This window comes from Cryptomeria japonica, chromosome 11 (assembly GCF_030272615.1).
Source record: "Cryptomeria japonica chromosome 11, Sugi_1.0, whole genome shotgun sequence".
NCBI lineage: Eukaryota > Viridiplantae > Streptophyta > Pinopsida > Cupressales > Cupressaceae > Cryptomeria > Cryptomeria japonica.
In genome coordinates, this window is record NC_081415.1 from 696,472,765 (window position 1) to 696,480,685 (window position 7,921).

Sequence of the window (7,921 nt, forward strand, 5' to 3'; positions counted from 1 at the left end):
GTAGTCAGCCCTTAGTAGTTTTCGTGCTAAAGTTAGACCATTCGAATGGGATCCACAAACACCTTCATGAACCTTGGATAATGCGCATTGGGACTCATTTTCTAGACATCTAAGCAAAGTGTTATCTAAACCTCGCTTGAATAGGTCGTTAGCAATGATGACGCATCGTGACGCATTTCGGATTAGGTTCCTTTTTTTCATTTTGGGAAAGATTAGCAGGGACAACTTGGTCACGTAGGCAAGAGTAAATGTGGCTATAATGAGATGGTTCATGTCCAATAATAGAACAGACCATTTGGGACTCGGGAGAATCACAGACAAGATAATGTAACTCTTCCACCAGGAATTTAAAGCGAAAATTAGATTCCTGTAGCTGTGGTATAGATGTCGAAGTGGCCATTGTATCTGCTGCTCTATTTGTTGATCTGTGGATCTGCTGAAATGATACGAAGGTAAAGAATTTCTTGAGATCATCCACTATTCTCTTATAAGGCATTAGTTTTTCATCTCTTGTCTAATATAGATCATTGATTTGGTTGATAATGAGTTGAGAATCATCATAGATGTCTAATTCAACAATCTTCCACTCGATGGCCAGCTTAATCCCATTTACCAAAGCTTCATATTCTACAATGTTGTTTGTGCAAGGGAAGAGAATCCTGTAAGCTTTCAGAATTGACTATTTTTGAGGAGTAATAAAAAGTATTCTGGCACCAGAACCATGTTGAGTGAAGGACCCATCAAAGAACATCTTTCATTATTGTTGAGTAAGGTGCATGATTGATTCATTCAGGAATTCTATATGTAGAGGTTGGCTGTCTTCAAGTGGAGCATCAACAAGTTGGTCTACAATAACCTATCCTTTGATGGCTTTACGTTCCACATATTCAATATCAAATTTTGTAAGAACCATGACCCATTTAGCCAGTCTTCCTGTAAGCATTGCTTTACTGAGAAGATATTTGAGCAGATCAATCTTGGCTACCAACTTAATAGAGTGTGCTAACATATAGTGCCTTAATTTTTGTGATGCAAAGACCAATGCCAAACATGCTTTCTCTATTATGGTGCAGTTCATTTCATAAGACACCAATGTCCTTCTGATATAATATATAGCTCTCTCTTTTTTATTTTCATCATGTTGTGCCAGAAGTGCCCCCAGTGAAGTATCTGTAGCTGATATGTATAGGATCAATGGCTTACCTTGAATCGGTGGCATTAATATGGGTGGATTAGAAAGATATTCTTTGATTTGTTGTAAATATTGTTCACAATATTTGTCCTAGTTGTATTGAACTCCTTTCCTTAATACCTTTGTGAACGGTTGAGCTTTGTATGCTAGGTGAGATATAAAACACCTTATTGACTAAAGATGGCCCCGTAAACTTCTCATTTAACTGTTATTCTTGGGCGGAGGCATTTCTATTATAGCTTGGACCTTTTCAAGGTCAACCTCAATTCCTTTTTTTGAAATTATGTAACCAAGCAATTTTCCTGATGTCACCCCAAATGCACACTTGTTAGGATTTAACTGGAGCTTGAATCTTTCCATTGTATCTAGTATGAGGCCTAGTTTTTGAATATGCGTAGATCTCTTCATGGTTTTTACTAGGGTGTCATCAACATAGTCTTCCATGTTTTTATGCATCATATCGTGGATGATTGTGGTTACCGCTCATTGGTAAGTTTCTCCTGCGTTCTTTAGCCCAAACGGCATAACATTCTAGTAGAAGGTTCCCCATGCACACGTGAAAGTTGTCTTTTCTTGATCTTTAGGCACTATCTTGATCTAATTGTAACAAGAGAATCCATCCATTAATGAATACATCTCATATCCAGCAGTCATATCTACTATCATGTCAATGTTGGGCAATGGAAAATCGTCTTTCAGACATGCTTTGTTGAGATCCCTAAAGTTTGTGCAAACTCTAATGGATTCATCTTCCTTTGATACAGGTACTATGTTTGATATCCATTCTGTGTAGTCTATAGCTCTGATAAATCTAGCTTTCAGCAATTTCTCTAGTTCAGCTTTGAGTAGTAGTGCCACATGAGGGTGCATCTTATGGAGTTTTTTCTTGACTGGTTTAACTCCTGGTGTAATAGAGAGATGATGCATGATGAGATCAGGATCTAGTCCTGGCATATCTGAGTATGTACATGCAAAATTGATCTTCTTTTCTTAAAAAAAGTTGCTGAAATATTTTAACTCTTCTGCTGATAGTGATTGAGCTAAAAGAATGATGTGTGGTGTCTCTTGACTCCCAATGTTCACTGGCTGAGTTGGCTCGATCAATATGGAAGATCTCTCCTAGAAGTGACTTGGCAGTATATCAAGTATCTCACCTTCAGGCGCCTCAGAGAGGTTTTCACCTTTAGGTACATCCTTTATTTTCTCTTTTTTAGATTCTGACACCGCCACAATGTGGTTTTTGCGATCAAGTCTTCTATTTTTATTTTTCTTATTTTTGCGACTAAGATACTTGATATCCGTTTCAGCCTTGTTTTCACTTTGTTCACTGGTGGAAGAGTTCATGGGTTCAACTGCATTGAGATAATAGGCTAACATATAGTCATTGGCAAAAGTAGGTACATTCAAGGGTTGGTTATAAAGAGTATAATCAATCAGTTCAGGATGTATTAAGGATAAGGTTGGAACAGGCTCAAGGGAGTTCACGGTACTATCATCATGGCTTTAAACCGACCAGTTGAGTTCCAGAAGACTACCTTACATATGTGTCTCGAGACCAAGAAGAGTTACGACATGATTATCGAAATTCATGTTAGTATTTATTGGACCTAACCCAACTGACCTACTTCTAGTGTTGTCACCTACTTCAGACTGGACTACATATCGTGGTGTGATAGTAATAGGGTCAGAAGATAGCATCTCAACATTCATGACAGAGTAGTCATAATGTGTTGTTGAATAATCGTTGTTATAAATAGAGCTCTTGTCTGAGTTATCAGAGTCATAAGATGAAGTGTCTAACTCATCTTCAAGTGGCTTAGTAAAAGTATATATTGTATCAATACCCACATCTTTGATGCTGCAAGTTCCTTCATGATTTGGTTCATTGATTACTTGTATTCGACACACTTGTGGACATAACCTTGATGGTTTTGTTAATCCCTGTCATCTGTTCCATTCAGCTTCCTCTAGACTGATGATTGGTTTTGTTTCTGTAGCTTCTAATTCTTCTTCCGTATTTCTGTACCTGATTTGTCTTGTCTCATTAGAGGGAGTTGGTAGGTGAAGAAATTGCTTGTGTTTGCTCTTCCTCCAGCTGTTGTTCATAGTCTTCTCATCTTTTTAGTCTAATTTCTTCCATTTCCCTTTGCATTCTTAGGCATATCAGCTCTTGTGCATCATCTATGATATCACTAGACTCTTCAGGGGTTTCTGTAGTAGATGTATCTGAGAGATGGTCTAGGCCCCATTCATACTCATTTGAATCAGTTTCTAAATCATCTACTTGTTGTCTGCCAGTATATGTGACTGGAACTTTCAATGGTGCAAACAATTCTCTAATTCTGTATACTTTATCTCTCATATCCTCTAGGACTTCTACTTCCTGGGGTATTATAGCTGATATAATTGGAACTTGATTACCATGTGTTTCCTCTCTCTAGGTGGGAAATTCTTTTTGTTCATAGTCGCACTCTTCCTGAGTTTGTTGAGTGTTAATTTCTTGTGTTGTTAAAGGTAGTACCTTTTTCTTCCACTTAAGTTGATGGTGGGACATGTGCTTCTGATCTGATGACTTTCTTGGATCATATCCCAGTCCAACTTTATCATTGGAAGACTTAGTTTGTAACTGAATAGGTTCAACAATACCTTTTTTATGCTTGCCTAGAGGACCGGTACCTAAATATCCCATGCGTTGAAGCATCTTATAGCCTAGACCATATTGTGTCAGGGAAATCTCACAATGTCGCATTTCTTTGTTTGCACTGTCTTCTTTGAAAAGCTATTTGAGAACATCATCCTCTTCTATTTCGGCTACAAGAGAAGTAGAGGACTATATGAAGAGAACATCATAAATGACTTTTGGAGTTGAAGTTTGTGGCTTCATAACCTCTGATGGGTTTCCTGACTGTCTTGGTGATGGAGGAAAAGATATTAGTGAGAGTATAGGCTCTATCTTGTAGCCATCTATGCCAGTGTTTGTGATTTTCAATTTTTTTTCTAAATCTTTCAGCAAAGATTTTGAACTTTCAGCTGTAGAGGCTACTCTATTAAGAGAAACAAAAGAATCAGCACTTTGCATTAATGCATTGGAGGTATAACTTGTATCAGTAGGAATATTGACTTCAACTCCATTATGAGGAAATTTCAAGCATTGATGGTATGAAGATGGTACTTCTTTCATTTCATGAATCCATGGCCTACCCAGTAAGATGTTGTATGAAAGATGAAGATCAAGGACTTGAAAAATGACATCTCTTTCTCTAGGTCCTACCCTGGTTGGTAATAGTACCAGACCCTTAGAAGTTCTTTCTTCTTCATCATAAGCCTTGATTGTTATTTTCATTGTTGGATCAATAACATTTTTAGAAAATCCCAACTGTGTCAGCAGATTGTAGGTATAGATATTCAACCTAGCACCTCCATCTATCAAAACAGGCTTAACTCGATGTTTATGGATCATGGATTCAATGTGTAATGGCTAGTTATGTGGGTGACTCAGTGAGTTATCATCTTCTTCAAAGAAAGTGAGGTAATGAGGTGAAGTCAGGTGACCCACCATAGATTGAAACCAATCTATGTCTAAATCTTTAGGGACACTGATGGTAAGTAAAGCCTTGTCCAGGACCTCTCTATGAGCACAAGAGATCTTAAGCAGTTCCAAAATGGAGATTTGAGCATTGGTTCTCTTCAATTGTTCGACAATACTATAACCAGGAGAAGATGATAAAGTCGGTTGTTTTGATTTGGCCATGGTTGTGTCTATTTGTCTATTTGGTATATTTGATGTTGTTTGATCGAAAGTTGAGGAACTAGCTCCTGGGAGAGTAATCTTCCTTTGAGCGTGAGTCACAGCATTAGCAGTTTGTGCTTGACTTTGGTGATCCTGGATTATGATCACATTGCAATATTCAGGTTGAGAAGATTCAATCATGTTGATCACATTATCGTTGTTAGTGTAGGTATAATTGACTCTAGCTCCTCCCTTGGATTTTGAGGAATCTCCTTGTTCATAAGTCGGTAAGGGATCTTTAAAGGCCTTATGATCAGCATTAGTTGCGTGATTTCCAACAACGATCTTGCCTACATCAATGAGAACTTGGATTTCATGTTGGAGTTTCATGCACTTGTTTATGTTATGTCCCTTGTTCCGATGGTAGTCACAGTATTCATTTTCTCTCCACCATTTGGGTCTAATTTCTGGGTCATATGGTCTAGAATTTTCTGGAAATGTTATCAGATTATTTGCCAATAAAGTTTTAAAATCCAATTCATATGATTCATCTAGAGGAGTAAAATCACGCTTAGGTTTTGAAAGCCAGAACTTTTCTTTAAACCATTCTCTTGCTTTCTTCAGAGGATTTTCTACCACAGTTTCAGTTGCCTTGAGCGCTTGCGTGCCACTGGCCAAGTTAAATATTGTGGATTTTGTTTTTGCTTGGATAGTATCTACCACTCCATCATTAACAATGTTCCTGTTGTTATCTTTGTCGTATTTCTAGTACTTGCTCTTTTCTTTAGAACTATAACCTTGCGATGTTTCTTTCCAAAGTGATATATCTCCCTTTTTTATAAGCACATCTTCCATTCTAAGGGCGTTATCTACCATTTTGTTGAATGAAGGATGTACTTACATCTAGACACTGTACTTCAATTCAGGGATTAAGTTGTTGACAAAGATATCCATTTTCTCAAGGTCTAGGATAGACCGTGAATATCTAGAGAACATCTTTCTCCATCGTTGGAGAAAGTGAGAAAGGGTTCTCCTATTTTTTGTTTGGTATTGCAAAGTTCTATCATAGTGACTAGGTGACGAATGTTGTAGGAGTATTTTTGTAGGGAATAGTTGGATTAATTCTTTGAAAGTTTTATTTCCCATGAGTAGACTTGAGAACCATTCCATAGCTTGCCCCCATAAACTTCTTGAGAAAAGGCGCATGAGATATGTTTGGTTGTGCATGAACTCCATACATAAGGCACAAAATTCTCTGATATGATCTTGGGGGTCCGTATTCCCATCATATTTGTCAAAATTAGACATTTCTACTCTTGAGAGAAAGGGAGGCATGTAAAGGTTTTTGTCAAATGGGAATGGGCATATTGTGTCCACAGAATATTGTTTTAGTGTTTTATCTTTGTTTTTTAGTTTTGTGACCTCAGTTTGTAATGTTTGCATTTGTTTGTTTATCTTTCCCAATGGTGTCTCTTCCTCTTTAGTGACGAGGGCCTCCACATTATAACTAGTAGGGAGTTTGGCACCTTGCTTTGCTAATTCTAGAAAATAGTCTTCTTTTTCCCTAGCCATGATGACCTTCATCATTTTTCGGAATTATCATTCTGACATTTATGTATTTTGGCCTCGGGAGGCTCAGGAAGCTTAGATTTAGTTTATGAGGAATCACTATCAATGGCATGATTGTTGAAGTTGTCGTGAGTGTCTCATTTACGAGCTTCTCTTTCTTGTCTTTCCCCAGACATGGTGGGAGATAGGGGCTGACCAAAGATTGGTAGATCATAAACTAGTATTTGCAACGAGGATGGTTTATTTTGAAAGAGGTTTTCTTCAAAGAATGGATTGTCGTTCGATGAAAAGGGTGTTTCTTTTTCTTTTTCTATTTTGTTGCGAGAGTTTCTGGTTTGAACAGGCATTTGTAACCAACGGGACCATGAGCTAAATTTGTTGCAGAAGTCAAGATCAAATTGTAGCTAGTAGTTCGTTTAACGTAGTGATTGAGAGAAGTTACTAAGATCTGGTTTGGTTTCAGGAATGATCTATCCTATGCAAGAGGTTATCTAAGTTAACTTAGGTTTGATAAGATGTTGTTTGAACTAGCTGAGAGATGATCAAAAAAATCGTGCAACGCAACGGCAGGGGTACACTATCAAGGTTATTTATGCTCAGGAGGATGATAACCAGTTTTAGGCTCGCTGTAGACTGTTTTAGATAGGTTTGACTCTCCTGGACTAGCAAAATCAGAGACTCGTACGATAGGATTTCTAAGACCATACGACAATGTAACAACTTGAGGATAATAACAGTTTTGTTTTGTACGAGTTGCTACCTAGTACCGTACAACGAATGGGCATGTCCCGAACGACAAAGGTTCAGTGCAGTTTTGTCTCGTATGACACAGGATTTAGTTTTAAATGACAGACTGTTGGGTCTCGTACGACAGAGGATTGAGGTAGGATGACAAATTAGCAGACTCGTACAACATAGGATATGGTGCAGGACGATAAATGATCAAGTTCGTACGACTGTTAACAGGACAGAGACAAAAATTCTAAGTTTTTCAATAGCTGAGTATGACAATTGAGTATGACCAATTCTGAGATGGACTGATTTTTGACTGGGATAGGCTAGTTTTGACACAGATAGAGTTTATCATTGAGTTGTTTGATCTTGTTTGATTTGTTTTCTCTAGTTTCAATATTTCAGTTTTAGTTTCAGGGATGAAAACACAGAAAACACGCAGTATGAATAGTAACTCTAATCACAGCATGCAAACCCTATGGAAGTTGGCTTAGAGAAGAAAACCTTTGCTTGCTGACTTAGGTACACACCCAATAGCTAATCAAAATATGGCCGCTGAGTCTCACACAATGGATTCTCAACGTATTATTTGACTCCAAACACTAATGGGGGCACGATATGGCAAGTGTCTTGGGAGAGTTACTATCTCTCTTGCACAAAGATTATCAACCTTTCGGAGGTGAATCAAGTAGCTTCTA